Source organism: Gallus gallus, chromosome 3 (assembly GCF_016699485.2).
Source record: "Gallus gallus isolate bGalGal1 chromosome 3, bGalGal1.mat.broiler.GRCg7b, whole genome shotgun sequence".
NCBI lineage: Eukaryota > Metazoa > Chordata > Aves > Galliformes > Phasianidae > Gallus > Gallus gallus.
In genome coordinates, this window is record NC_052534.1 from 14164271 (window position 1) to 14180544 (window position 16274).

The 16274-nt window shown below is 41.8% G+C and overlaps 1 protein-coding gene across 6 annotated transcripts in view; it reads right to left on the reverse strand.

The window, feature by feature from the left end:
- Positions 1-16274, reverse strand: part of PLCB1 (phospholipase C beta 1) — a 425847-nt gene that overhangs the window by 271705 nt on the left and 137868 nt on the right. The gene's annotated exons all lie outside the window — the stretch shown is intronic.

Below are 16274 nucleotides of genomic sequence, written 5' to 3' on the forward strand. Positions count from 1 at the left end.
TATTCATTTTAATACAATTTTAGTTTTTTGATGCTTGTCATAGTGTGAAAAATGCTATAAAACAGAAAATCCCATCTCTGGAATAAAAAGCTTACTATATTATGGCCAGAACATTTTGAAAAGCCCATATAAAGCTCTGTAAGTGCTACAGACACAGTGCTAGCATGTTCCAGGAACATTACAGTGCTTAACAAAAAACATGTACTTCTGACAAGCATTTTATCATCTGTCTGCTGCTCTCCAGTTCTGGGTTATACAAAACATGCTTTACTTGGAATGAAACTGGCACACGATGACACCTTCTGTTTGGCACTTTCCTGTCCTTCCCTACCCATGCTTACCATGAGCATCTCCTGTCACTAGGCACTTATCAGCTTTGCATCGCCCTGGCAGCACAGGAAGGACAGGGCCAAGTCCCAGGCCTGCTCTGCTCCGCAGCAGGGCCAGTATAGCAGGGTGCTCACCCCAGGATGGGCACAAAGCATTGACCCTTCCACTAACATCACTTTCCCTCCAGGCTCACTCTGTGGCAGAACCTTTTCTGATGGTTCCATGGTAGTTCTTGCTTCAGTGCCCTCACCTTTGTGGGCACAGAGCATTCGGGAGGAGGAAGCATGAAGGAGACAGGGGAATGTGGTTCCCCCACCAGCATGCACATCCACACAATGTTACACAGGTTTGGTTTTGCCCCAGCAACATGAACCATTTTGCAAGACACAGCAAGACCATCTGATCTATTTGGCATTGCTTGACAATCTTTAAGCGCATCTTAATACTGTCTGCCTCATTTACACTAGTATTTGGACTAATAGCCCATGTTAGAACAGCTCAATTACATACTAAATATAGTTTAAATGTACTTCAGTGGGAATGGGACCATGCTACAATTAGAGCTACACCAGTTCAGTGCGCTTCAGTCTTCCAGCAGTAATTGCAAATGCTGTGCACAGAATGTGACATCTCTGTGCAGAACAGAACCATTTCATTTTTTAATTCCAAGGGGAAGAAAAAATATTTTCTCACTGACATATTATTATGTCATGGACTACTTTGTATCCTTATTTCTTTTTCATTTTATATGACCCATTGCTGCAAAGCTCTCATAGACTTTTCCTGTCTAACGAGACATGCTCTACCATGTGACAATACATCTGCAATGTTCCTTCCTCCATCCCAGTTCTCTTCTGTATAGTACCCGGTGAAGTTCCATGACCAGCTTTTTGTCCTCTGTCTACCATGTTGAAGGGAAACTTGGACTTATTTGATACTGTTTTTCTTTGCTCATGCTTGCCTGAAACAGGGGAAGGGGTGAAAATTTGTAGGGGTTAGGAAGGAGAACAGGCAGGATTATAGAAGTTAATATTTTATAGGCCCCCATAGGAAATCACCCAAAATACATCAGTACACATGGTATGTGCATACCAGCACTCTTCTGACCACTGCAGCACTCCTGATGCACTGCAGCTGGAGCACTTCATGTTTCATGAACCCAACTTTCACGTCTAGTTTGAGCCTGGTCTTACTCCATACCTTCACTCCTCTTCTACATTATCTTTCTTCCACACAACAGCCACAAGGGGCTAAGGGTAGAGCTCAATACTCTGAGTACAGAAAGGCCCTTCGTGTACAGAAGTCTGAATAACCTCCCACTGTCAGGGAGACAATTGCATGAGGAATGTCTATAAACTATAGATATATAGATGGATATAGAGTGACATTCAGAAATTGATAGAACTGAAAATCATGACTTATGGCAGAGCATCATTCAGGTTTGTCCTGAGGCAAGGCAGTGACACAATGCAAATCCAGCAACAGGAACTGCACAGAGTAAAACATGCACACAGAACGGATCGTGGAGACAAGTGTTACAGACTGCACGCTAAAGAGCAAACACAAATCATTTTGCTGTCACCAGATGGGAGCATGACCTTTCTGGATGAAAGGCCAGGGGTTATATGTACCACCGTAAACAATATTCGTGCCCTGAAGTAGTCTCTGGACTGCACTGAAGTGTTCTACAGAAGATACAGGTATACGCACTGCATGCCATAAAATTAAAATGTTGTGTATTGAAAAGACTGAAAAACACTACAAGCAGTTTCTAATACCAGATAAATAAACAAAGTCTAAGAAAAATGGACCTTACGGGTGATGAACAGCAGCAAGCTGACCACCCACTCTGGGCTGCAGCATTTGCGCTCTGCTCGCCCAAGAGGTCCCAACCCAATGCTCCAGCTGAGGGGGTATGGGGTTGCTCCAAGTGCAAGTCCACCTGCAAGTCAGTTGCATCCCACCCACCTGCTTATGGAAAGTGCAACAGTTCTTGGACCTGAGACTTATGATGGACAGCTGTAGAAGAGCAGAAGAGTGGAGCTTTCCGGGGCTGCTTAAACAGCGCCAACTGGCATAGCTACCAGGAAGGCCAGACCAAGTATCTACCTTCTTGCCTTGCTGTGCATTTACCTCTCTGTTGTGTTATCTCTCAGAGCAGATTTTAAAATCCTCCATGTATCTTTCTCTACATTCTAATTTGACAGGAGCAGTTAATTTTTGAGGACTCTTTCCTAGGCAGTGATCATGGAAGCCACAGGAAAACAAAAGGCCAAGGTCTCAGCCACCATCAGATATCCAAAAAGGAATGGACTTGTCTCCATAATTACTTTCTGTACGTATGTTCAGGACTGCAAAATCAGTAGTGTGGTACTTTAGAGCATAGAGTACAGCATCTAAGTAGATGGGAGCAGAATAAGCACCCACGTAAATGTCTTTGATGGCAGCATTCAGCGAGCCCCAGATAAATCTGAATTCATAATACGCCATTTCTTAGAAGTTCCTAGTTCAAAAACTCCAAACCTCCTGGAATCCCCTGCCCCTGGGGCACTTGCTTTCATCTTCCAACTAACTAATTAAGATGACAGAATGCAACTTCCTCCCCAAAGACAAAAAAGACAATTTCCTAAGCCCCTATTACAAAACATGGACAGTCTTTAAAATGAAAATACACACCGGTACCAGACAGAAAAGTGACACATTTCCTGCGCATCAAAACAGTCTTTGTCCTCCCCGGTTCGTGTCAACAGTAGTTTTGCTACCAAATTCCTCTGTGCTGGCTTGGGAAGTGCTTCCTGTGCTGCAGGAGGCCTGAAAGCTATAGCAACTGACAAAAATAAAACCCTGCACAAGTCCAACTTCTCCCTGTTTAGCAACCTCCAGTCATTGCCATTGGGACTTATTAATCTTGCAACAGAATAATCTTTCTTAATGCAACTGGTAGATTCCCCTCATAATTTATGATACAGAAATTCCTGAGAAGTGAATTATTAATCCTACTCTGTTTGTTTTCAATTAGCAGCTGAGACAGAGACATACTCATATAGGGCTCAGTTGCACAACCTCACTTTTATGGGTGAGCACACACTCAACAAAAGCAATAGATTGTGCAACCTTCAGTGACTGCTTAAGCACTTATAATTAGGCCCATCTGACTTTAATATAGTAACACCAATTTGTACCAGTGGAGGATCTGGCTCGCTCCTATTTTAAACTGCCCAGAATGATGTCAAGTGAATCACTGTATCTTGGGAACTTGCTGGTGACGTACAGCCAGCTACGGAGCAGGATTCCTCACCGACCTTGCTGGAGAGCTCTGCTAAATGGCCCTCAATGGCACGGAAGTCTGAGAGTGGGATCAAGTGTCCTACAGAATTTCACAAAAACTATGTCAAGGAGACATAGCAAAAGTGGGTGTGCATTACAACAGCTGCACGGGTTAGAGTAGATATCTAATTACTTCACTTATACCCTGAACAAAAATAATTCCACTTTGCTCAGAGTGCTCCTTTTGGTTGAACCGTCACGCAGTGCTTGAGCCTCCACTTGTCCAATCTCCATTTTGACATTCCTTGTGTTGCAACACCCCTGGTTCACTTTATGCTGCTGTGTTCCCATAGCCATTGCAGGGCAGGAGTACAGTCGAACTCATGTTCAATTAATTGACCTCTGAAAATTCAATTTCCACATAGTTTTGAAATCTGCTGCTTCCAGGTTCAATCCAAAGAAGCTGTGTACTTGAAAGCCTAAGGAATTCTTCTTCACTATGTAAACAAGCACCACTTAGTGCTTCCACATGGCAACATCTGGCAACAGTTTTCAAGGGAAATCAGCGTTTTGTTGCAAAAAACTTCCCAAAGAAACTCAAACAGCATCTTCTGTTGGGAACAGTTAATCACAACACAATGTTTCTCTAATATAGAGGGATTCCATCTCTCTATATTAAACATTTTCTGCACATGGAAACAGTGAAGACTTCTTTAATGAGAAAAAATTACTCTATTCTACATTGCCTTTATTATTATGCTACATTTTTAAGTGTTATTAAAAAAAAAAAAAAAACAAAAAAAAACAAGTGACTATAATTTTCTTACAACGCGATAGAAAATATTGAGGTCAAACTTCCAATGAGATTTGGAACAGTTGGAAGATATGCAAAATAAATATCTGGTCTCCCACATTTAGACTAAATATGTAGACAAACTCAGTAATTTACAGCCATTTATAGCATAAACCTCATTCAGGTTTCAGACACTTGACAACGTGCTTATAAATCAGCCATACTCAAATTACTTCAGGACTGAAATTCTCCACAGTCAGAGAGGATATTCTGCACTAATTAGAAAGGCTACTTTCACAGGTGTATATAATACTCCCATTAGAAATATATTTCTTCCCTATTATCATTAAGAATTAAGTGAAACACAGCAATTTGCTTCCTTATACCAAAGGGAAGCTTTAAAAGAGGGAAGATTGAAAAGAAACCTGCATTGATAGCTACAAGATCAAATAGCAGGTCTGTCAGTGACATTAATTGGAGCGGAGCTAAGGTAGAGCTGCATTTTCCTGGAAGTGCTGTTGCACAGTTTGTAAGCTGTTTCCTCCTCAAGAGAGGCAGGCCCTGAGGAATCTGCCTGCATGCTTCTTCCTGCCAATACACGACTCAGCTATCAGGCATCAGAAGTCAACAGTAAATCACTCCCTGACAATCTCTCCTTGTCTGCATAAAGTTGCCCTTCACAAGTCCAAAGTGCTTAATTCCTTTCCTACTTACCCTTTTTAATGAGCCATTGGAAAGCATTATATTTCTCTCTATCTCACCAACCTGGCCTAAAGCCACCAGACCTCTCACAGCTCCTCATACGTGATGCTCTCCACACAGAGAGATGAAGCAGCTACTGCTATCTATTCCATTCCTCAGACAATGAGGAAAGTGATGTACAACTACAATCAGCTGCAACCAGATGGTGGATGGTCTCCCTCAGGGAAACAGCTTCGAGGGGTTTGCTTTACAGGGCCTGGATTTTTTATTATTTTTTTATTTATTATTTTAACATTCAAACAGTTTATTTTGGGTAGAAAGTAGTCATCCTATCTGCAAGCTTCAACCTGAGGCAGGCTTTATCTTGGTGATCATTATCTGTTTCTAACTCAAAAATAGTTGGATGACCTCAGCCTGTGCAAGGCCACAACTAGTATTTCGGACCAGCTAGGCTGCTCTGGGAATGAGCTCCAAATGCCTTGCAAGGTTTCCGTGCTTGCAGGTCCTTCCTCAGATGCCAAGTTACACAACATCCCTACTGCAAGGCCCTTGTGGTGCTCCTGTAGAAGAGTAAGACCAACTGAAAAGTTTTTGCCATCTTAACAATGCTCAGTCTCTCAATGTATCCCTGCAGACTTACAAACAGCAACATTTTCCAGTACAGGGAAATCTGCCATTTATTTGAAGCACTGGGCTATTATGGAGAAAAATGGAGAAGGAATTTTCATGCTAAGTATCCTTTTAATAATTAAACCAAAACAAGTCTTCTATAACTATTCATATAGCTTTTCACTGCCTCATTAAGGAAAATTTCTTTTACTCGGATGTGCAGATGGTGCCTAACCAGTCTAGTAACTGGTGCAGAGTTTTCACAACTCTTAGGGCCAAATAAATTGTCAGGAAGCAGAAGAGAGCTCAGCAGCAAAGATTCCCCACCTGCCTTCAATGCCTTCATCACAGCAAACTGCCCAGCCCCCACAAGAGCCATTCTCCCACACTCTGAGCAACGCAAGTGCCCTTGGTGCTTGCAGCTGGGTGTTTCTCACCCCAAGCCTTCCTTTTCGGGCAGCTGACAGCAGTGCTGCGTGGCCACCAGCATCTCTGAGGGCTGGTTCTGCTGAACTTGTTCTCACAGAGCTGCTCTCTGCATGCACACAAATGAATAACCACAGGAGGAGAGGGGAAACCGATGAGGTGCGGCCAGAATTCAAGAAAGGAAACAGCCGGGGGAGGATCTGCTTGCAAAGAAAATACAAAAGCATATTGTAGGCAGCCTTCATAATGGTACTTGACTGATTTTTATTCACATAACTGAGAATAACCTGGCAATTTTTAGCTTTAGAGCCACAATGAAAAGTACACTGAATTGAAGTTTTAAGCAGCAGATAAAAAAGCAGCATTTCTATTAAGAAGCTTCTAGTTTCAAATGAAATGTCACAATCATGTGTGATTATAATCATTAAACGCCTTCCTAGAACGGACCATATCACGTTTTGGGGGTGATGTTCTTGCATCCTTACTTCACGCTGACAAGGGATAAAGGAGTCTAAGGACCAAGCACTACAGCTCTGCTTCTGAAGCAAGCAAAGCATGTTATTTTCAGCAGAGCACCCCACAGAGCACGGAGCTGCAGCAGGGGGTTCCCTCCCTGCTCACACCCATGGGCAGAGCCCCGAGCCCCAGCTGCTGCTCAGGGAAACCGCTCACTGAGTGAGAGATTTCTCCCAGATAAAGCAAGAGCAAATCCCCTTAACTTCTGCTATGGAAGTAACGTTCTATTTATGCCACAATAGATTGATGCATCTAAAATAATGCCAACACATTTATGGGTTTGGATATACGTTTTTAGAAGAGACTTCATCAGATGAGGGCGGTTTTGGCAGAACCGCGCTGTTCTGGAATGGTTTTCTTTCTGGCTAGCTTTTTTTGTGGAGGAGTTTGCAGACTGCACTTTTAATTAGTGTTAATAGCCCAAAGCTTTTGGCTTCCTTATATTAAAGCAATAAATATTTTTAATACATTTAAATTAACAAAAGCGAGATTAGGAACTTGGAACTGCTCTGCTCCCTGCATAGCACTCGGAGTTTCAAGATACCAGTACATGCCCTATGCACGTATCTGCGACTTCTGTGGAGGAATGAGGCAAGAAGGATCACCAACTGAAAAGGCAAAAGGATCAGCAACCGAGATCTATACAGCAGCACAACATGTATTTCCTGCCAGTTCTTCCAGCTTAGGCCTTGGCAATGCATTACCAAACAGGAAAACCTGTAATTTAGGCTAGCTTCCAACAGGAGACTCCAGATAGAACATGATGCTCCAGACACTAATGATGACAGCTGAAAAGTCATGAATTGACCTTTGTAAATAAAGGCACTTAATGTATTCATGGTCCAAGGTTTGGTTTTGGAAATTTAAAACAGAAAGAGCACCGGAAGACATTGCCAAGATTTCTCCCCAAGATGCAAAATATCTCAGAATCACTGGTTTTGTTAACGTATCTGCTATAACAGGATGAAAATCTCAATGGATTTTTAAATAAATCATCCTGGTCTTGCATATACTCCATATCAAACTTGAAGACTGGAGAAAAACTAAAACATCTACATCTCAGAAAATGGAAAGGAGGAGCTATGACCTATGCAGCAGTAGACGCATTAGCCTTATAGGCAAAGCTTTAGATTGTACGATGAAAGGAGCATAATAACATGGAGATAAAACACAAAAAAGAAAGAGACAGTATGAGCTTGCCAGCTTGATCATATGTAACTAAGCTGATACATTTTTTCTTGGCACATGAAGCTTTCAAGCTTGCCCAAATCTTGATGAGTTACATAAGCCAGAATTGACACAGCATCCTTCAACCCTCACCAGTCCTCAGAGCTGAATGTAACGTGAAAGAGGTATGGGGAGGGCTTCACACGGGAGCAGGAAGCTGGGAGTATTCTGACTCAAGGAAACTAAAAGAGCTCAGCTTCCACACAGCAACAAAAGGAAAACCAAAAGCAGTACCATTTTCACCTGTAAATATACATATTCTAGCATCAGTAGAGACAAAATGAGTATAAAAAGAAATAAGAATGGAGCTACATAATTTCCCCATTAATAATTACAGGCAATATTTATGACTATTTTACTGTAGATATTGAAAGCAAAAATCACTTTTTAAAATGGAGTTTGATGTTTTTCTGAATGTGAAAATAATACATGCGCTAAACAGGATCCAGAAAATTCTGTCTAATCTATACATCTAAAATCTTATTTATTTATAGCTAAATCCTTGACTTCTCACCGTTCCAACCAATGCACAATTTTGTTTATAAAGTCCCAAGGGACAGATAAGAGAATAATTTGTTACATACTAGTTCAAAAGTGGGCTATTCAATAGGTCTTGACAGTCCAGCAATTGCAGAGGAGGTTCATCCAAAAGGAGACTGATAGTTCTGGGCTCTGTCAACATCATACATAAACAAGGTAAGTTGAAGACACAAAGAAAAGACTTCTAGGTTGAATCCTTGATGCGTTGTTCCTCTAAAGGAGGATGAAGTACATACACAGTAGGACCGGAGGATGTCCTCCCTATGCTGCAACAGCACACAAACAATTCTCCTTGTTGGAGAACTCTCACTCCATTCTCCTGTAGCCTACAGCACTTCACCTGCTGTTGTCTCATCTTAATTATCCTCACTACCTGCACTTGCTCCTTACCTTGTGAATATAAGTAGTCTAGGACACAGTTATTTGTTCCGTATTTCTTAATGAGTCAATTCATTAGATTGAAGTAAAACATTTCTTGCTAATTTATTTTATACAAGTGGTAATAGTTATTATTTTTGCATGCTCCCAGCATTTATGGATAAAGGAAAAAAAAAAATAATTTTTAAATCCCCAGATCAGAATTGGTGGGTAAATCTCTGAAGATTTGATTTACATTCATCTTCTACTTATCTGAATGCATAATCTTCATTATTATAAATCTCTAGGTACATCTGGGAAATTATTTTTTATTAATGTATTTGCATGTGTATGTCTAAAATTGTTCCAGTCTTGGCAGCTGAACTTAAAACCAAAATTTACACTGAACGAGGAAATGCGGTTCGTTCCACAAACAAAACAAAGATGAAGTGAACGGCAACTTGTCTGAAGACCTTGAGCTATTGCCAAGCCATGTTTCCCAAAATATTCTGCCCTACGCCACGCTCAAGCCTTAATTATCAACTGCTCTCTCCTGCAGGAGCCAGCTGCTTGGGGCATGAAAAGGCACACAGAATAGGCAGAGTTCAGCAGTAGACCTGCTGACACATAGACAGGTGTGTGATTTGGTCTCATCTTGAATTACACTTAAGAACGCACTTTTCTCAGAAGGGACTCACTGCAGTCTCCCCGGTGCTCACAGTTGGTTGTGCTCAGCGTTCTGCTGCTGCACTGCAGAGCACCTCTAATTCTGCACACATCTCAGTGCCTCAACTTAGCAACCCAGTGGCTGTTACAGGGCTTTGGGATCCGGGAGTCGTCCCCACTTGTTGACAGCACACACACACACAAAAAAGCCATTTTTATCTCCTTCCAGGGCACTGCCTGCTCTTTCCTGTTTATACTTTCTTCCAGTATGTAGAGTTAACTGCAAAGCAGCAACAAGCTCGCCCTGCTGTCTAACGCTGTTTCCTTATTTAGCAGGTAGTTTTAGTGCAATCTTCTGTTCTCTCCTCCACGAGCGTTCCAAGTTTCATTCTCTAGAGCATAATTACCGTAAGTACTTTTCCTCCGGCAGCAGCATGCTAATACTTGATGGCTTTTCAAGAGGCAGTTTGTCTTCTTGAAGGTGACCAAAACGCATCTTGGAAAAAGTACCAAAGGGCTGACAGGCAATTTCGGCAAATTAGGACCCCGACCATTTGTAGATCTGTGCAACAATGCCACTGAGACACCCAGCCTACTAAAACATGCAGTACATTCCCTGTCACTGCATTTAGAAGCATCACAAGGGCAGCTCCTATGGGCACAACCAACATGCTTCACACCAGGCAGGCTAGCTTAAATCTGCTCCTCTCTTACAGACACGCAGCAGCACTGCATGCAGTTGGCCAGCCCTCTCCATTAAAAGAGACCTGGATGTCAGTTCCTCCTTTCTTTGCACAACTTTAACCATTCAGAATGAAATTAACCTTGCTGGACGACTGCCTGGGCTGGGGATCATTGCTTGCTTTGATTCTTCAAGTAGCAGAAAGGGTATAACTTCACCAATTTCCTCTAATGAAGTTGCAATTTCTGAAATCAGACATATCTCTGCAAAGAAGATGAATGTGAGCCAAAGCTGTTTCCAAAATATGTCCTACACTCACTCAAAAATATCAGCTACTTCTTACATGTGGGATGACCTAATGCCTTCCTTCTTGCAGCAATACCTGTGGATTTCAACACAGGCAAACAAATTGTATCTGTTTCTACCAGAGCTGTGCAAATACGGCCTCGTCCGGACAAAATCACCCACCAGAAGTTCTCAATCTGCATATAAGTAGTAAAAAAAAAAAAAAAAAAAAAAAAAAAAAAAAAAAAAAACCTGCAGAGAATACTTGTTCATATTCTTATTCTCAAAATGCACAAGGAAACCAAGTTTTTTTCTAGCATTTCCTAGCCTTTAAGTGGTTGACTTTGCAGCCTAAGTAATCTCTCAATATGTCTGATGTCTTTTTAGCCCGTGTCTCACTTCTTTTTAAATGAAATTTCATGTGTAATAAAATTAGTTTCAAAAATTGAGCGTAGGAAGCAGTGTGTCTTTCAAAGCAGGCAGGGCTGACTGTGGAATAACTCTAAAAAGCGCTATTAATGGGTAAAAGCATGCTAGTTAGAGGGGGAAAAAAAGCCTGGCAGACTTAGAAAATTGATGCTTCTTTCAGTAATTACATGGATTGAGAAACAGCTATTTCTGTTGGCATCTGCAAAGAAACTTTTAAAGTTATGGAAAGTAAACAGAAGTAAATCAGCAAGCATGTTTTTTTTCCGAATAATAATAATAATAAAAAAGGTATTTCAAAAAACAGTGAGAGCAGACAAATCTACTTTGAAAAACAATGAGATCAGTGTGTGGGTAGAGGCTTACGTTACTGGTCACCTACTGTGATTCTGATCCACGCACCCCTTAGATCAGGCATTTTAGCAATGAGCTTTCCACTGGAGAGCTCGGTCACCCTTGAAAATCCCTCCCAGAAAAGCCAACGAGGCTGGCTGCAAGTCGGGACAGGAGGGACAATGACAGAAGATACTCAGAATGAGAAACTGTCTGACAGCTACGCCAGCTAGAAGGCTCATGGCCAAGGAGAGAGCAAATCAACAGGAACTTGCTAGAAGGTCAGACTGATACATTCTGTAGCCAACTCCTGCAGCTTTACGATGACAATTGGGATGTTTAGAGTTCTATTTGGGGATTATTACTTGTTTATAAAATGTTATTCAGAAGGCCTAATTTATGTACAGGAATTGCAGGATTTAAACATGGACCATGTGAATGTGGAGAGACGAGAGATTCTAGACATGTCTCTCCTGAACTTCACATGTATTTGGCAAAAAATACTTTATCCAATTAAACCAGACTCCCACAGCTCCCATGATCTCTCCCAAGGTACCAGTGAGCAAACCGTATTAAATAGAGGCCACTTTTTGCCATGTTCCCTTATTTTTTGCAGGGTCTTTTAAGTGAATCACTTGTGACAAACCAACAAGGCTTCTCACAGCCTCATCACAGGTGACTGAAGTGAATGTATTTTATTTCAAAATGGGCAGAAACCATGACACCATCATTGGGTACATGAATCTTTCTGCTGTCTGGTACCACTGGTTTTGGACTTGCTGAACCACACTTTATGGTATTAGTCAATGGGACTAAGGAAATCCAAATCCATGCAGCCACAGGAAGTTTTTCCATTACGGATGACGTTACGTTATTAATTTACTCAAGTCAATGCCTGGCATTACAGATGTTTGTGCATCTCATTTTCACTGTAGAGCTCTTGCAGAGCAATTCATAGCATAAAGCCAAACCTAAAAAAGCCATTTTGGCCACGACCCTCTGCTGGCACCAGCTGACACAGCCTCAACTGCAACTGTGCAATGTAAAAGCAGGCTGTTTTGTTTTGCACAGCATCAAGTGTGGTACACAGCTTGGGTGTAATCCTGTCAGAATGCCGCCATTTATTCTGGAGTAATGTAAGAAGCTGTTCACTTCTGGGATGAAACTACTCCAACGTGCCGAATAAAAAGCAATGAAAACATGATATGGCTTTCAGTGCTTCCAGCACAATCCTAGGATTGTTTGCTTGTTTTTTCAGAGAACAGTAATAGAGCAAATCATGTAAAATAGACTCCAGGACAGTCTGTATTACTGCTATGAAACCTGCCTCTTTTATAACAACAACAAAAAATCCACCATGCAGATATATGATGTTCAAAAACAACTTTTTTCATTCTGGACTATAAATTCCAAAGACTTTCTAGAACTGACTCAAAGCACTTATCTGCATATGAGCAGCTCTTGTGCTGTGGATGAACAAAGATGAAATGAAATGGCATGCCTACTTCTTTTCCTAAAGCAAATATGATTTTCCATTCACAAAAAATGTGCAGAAACAAATTAATTTATTTGAAAATCTGGCTTTGCATGCCACTACAGATCAGGACTTACCTATTTCAGTACTGAAGGGCTTTTTAATTTTTAATGGTGTTTATCCTTCCTTTTAAGTTTTTATTCATGTTGGTAGAGGCTTAATCTCTCTCAGTGGTCTCAGTTTCTTCAAGGGGGTTATTTACCACCTCAATTAAATAAGAACAGAATAACGTGGTCAATTAAAAAGCCAAAGGAGCTGGGGTTTTCTATGACACTTGAAATTAGCCTTGGAGCTACAATTGCAGCTATCCTTATGAATAATCAAACCTTAGCCAATTATTGCAGCAGCAAAACAAATTAAGTTACAGTATCAAACCAGATTAAACAGGAGATGAATTTCTTGAACAAGTATGTTCCCAAGATGGCAGAACTTCCCAGCAGCTGATTTCACGCAGGCAAGCACATCCCTGTGCATTATGGCACCAAAGTAGGAACGCAGGCCCAAAGGTGTTTGGGAAATTCAATGTTCAAAACCACAGAGCTGTTCTAAAACGAGTAGAAGAGGTATTTTTTATTTTTCATTATTTTAAATATCTGTGTTAGCTTAACAAACTGATTTGTTTGTGCTTAGGAAAAATCCTATAAATCTTTGAGTGGCTGTCTAACCATCACCAAATTTATCAAACACTCTAGATTTTTACCACCCTGGATATAGTATCTACATTTGATCATTCCATAAATAATTCCTCGCCTCTCATTCTGGGAAGATTTTGAATGATCTGCTATTCAGCAAAAGCCTAAATAATGCAACATTGTTCTAGCTCTCCTGATGGCATATGGTTTTCCCCATCCCAAAAGCCAGACTTAAAACTGTAGGCTGGCTATATCAACTCTGTTCATCTCAGAAATACAAGAGGCATTTCTTTGTCTTGGTTGGGTCTCTATTCGCACTACCGGGACAGGAATCTGCATGTCTTTTCCCCAATAATAACTCTCGATGAAGGATAAAGCAACGCAGAGTGCATTACTTAACTTCCTCTACTGCCAGATCAGTTTTTCTCCGGAAGGGCTTTCCTGTTCCATCAGACACTGAGGCTAACCAAAAGCCACAAAGTATGAAGGAACAGGAAAGACTCACACTTCCCAAATGGATTTAAAAGAGAAACTTTGGAAAAAGAGCCAGAGAATTACCCTTTACTCTGGCTACATAAACTCTCCTAGAATACAGAGCTCGTCCTCACGATGGTCTCAGCACATTGCTGCACTGAGCAGCCGCGCAAGACAATGCTCTGACTTCAGCAGCTGAGGTAGGAGCTCCCCCTGAATGACCCCTAACGTAGCAGCACACACACACTGCACACCAGCAGCAGTGCTGGTGAGGGAAGCCCACCTTGCAGCAGACACTGCACTGCGCAGGGTATTAAGCGCCACTCCCTGCAAGACTTCATACATCTGCCTTTGCTGCTCCCTCAGCAGGAGATGGTAAAAAAGGCTGCCTTGACTTTACTAGGCAGTTACTATGGCATTGACAAAAAACATTTCAACAGTTGTCTGCTAAACACACAGGTTAACATGTGTCTTGTGCATTACGGAACCAGTATCCCACCCAATGTAAATCTCAAAGTTCAACGTGCCCCAAATTAAACTCTGTAATGACTTCAAAAGACGACATTACAATCCGCAATGTCAATACCATACAGCAGGCCACGGCTATAATTTATTAGGTCAGTAATTCAGTATAGCCTACTAAACTTGGTACTGGCTTCCTCAAGAGCACTAAAATAAATGTTTTAAAAGTTTACAACAGCATATTTAGAGTCATCTATAATTAGCTCTGCAGCACCGATGAAATACGTTACAGAAATTACATATATAAATCAGTCTACAATCTTCCTTTATAATTTCACACTTATTCTCCAAGGAGCGGCACAAACAATTGCAACTACTCCTCTGACTTAATTCACATCATCACCCGCACTGTCAGTGAGATTCCTCCATGCTTTGTTCTCCCTCAGTTGCAGCAGAGTCTGAGCACAGGCTGAATGCAGGCTCCTCTCTGAAGAATAACGGGATTGCTTCCCAACACCATGCTGCCAGATCTGCCCTCTCAGCTCAGCCTCAGCAGCCACATTCAGAGCTTTAGGCTGCATTTGTCACCAAAGAGGGCTGGCTGCTGGGCTATACAGACACAAAGTGGGAAGCATCTCCCATCTGAGATAGGGCAGAATTTGCCAGAGAGCTCAGGAGTCCTGCAGAGGCCCTGTCCTACAGCTTATGAGCGCTGGAGGCAATCTTCTGGGCAACCTACAAGCCCAGTTCAGCAAGTCAGTAAAACCAAAGCAGGGGTTTTCAGCCAATGGATGAACAGCTTGGATATCTATACTGCACTCTTAACATTTCTGTGTTAGGCAACCAGGACGTGCAGAAGTGCTGGCTGAGACCTGCCACGATTGCATGCTTTCAGAAACTTGTCACTACCTTTGGGATCAAGATGAGCTCCAGCAAGAGAAATATGGAAAAAAAAGCCTAGCTGACAAATAATGATGCATGGCAGCTCGAATTATACTGAACACTGCTAACACTGCTGGATTTTTTTTTTTTTAATCTATATGCCAAGAACAAGACTTGAGGCAAGATTTCTTTATTGCAGGTTTTGGCAGATCCAGTCAATGTCTGTTATTTATGAGTATGCTTTTTTTTGTTTGTTTGTTTGCTTCTACTGCAATGGCTCAGTCTAATTGTCAGCCCAGATAGGACTTCACCACATAATTATTTAAAGCTCGTTTACTAAGTGATACAGATGCATCACATGCAGAAGAAAAATAATACTAGCCAGTACGAATTTCCATTTCTAGCAGCACTGCTGCAGCACAGCTCTATAAACAGAACTCACACAGCAGGATGGCATCGAAAACTCCTATGTAGCTCAAAATCCTTTTTTCACATTTCCTTCAGTAACTCAACATCCTGTATTTTCTACTTTTACAATGAAGCTAATCAGTGGTGACAGACGGTTACCTGGACCCACACTTGAGAAATCCCTCCTGTATCACCGTGCAGCACAGAACTGACATCACACTTCCTGCTCAGAAGAAAACCATCAGAGACCTGTGTGCCTCCGTTCTAAGTAGAGATGTTGCAAACAAGCTCTGAGACCCTGGGAGCAGGGAAACCCTCACTCTTCTCTCTATGCAGGTATGTGGGGGAGAGGGTCTCGGGGGAACCCATCCTTCTCACCATCGCAACCTGTAATAAGCTGCCATAATTGAGCATATGAGAAAGCCATACGATCACCCCAGACCCTGAACTTCCCCTCAGGGTAGCAGAGGGCACGTTGGACAAGTTGTAGTTTATTGCCCAGCTACACCTCTGCTTCCATCTTCTGCTCCTGGGACAGCCAAAGCATTTTGTACAGAAAGGTGAAGAGGAAGAGGGGAGAATAAGCCAAAGCAGTTTCCCTGTCCAACACGTGACACAAAACTAAGTCCAACTGCTCGCGCTTTCAGGGCCCTCTGCAAGTAACCACGTCTCAACACATCTCCCTTGCTTTCACTCATGCCATGCTCCTTTTTGCAGGCATCT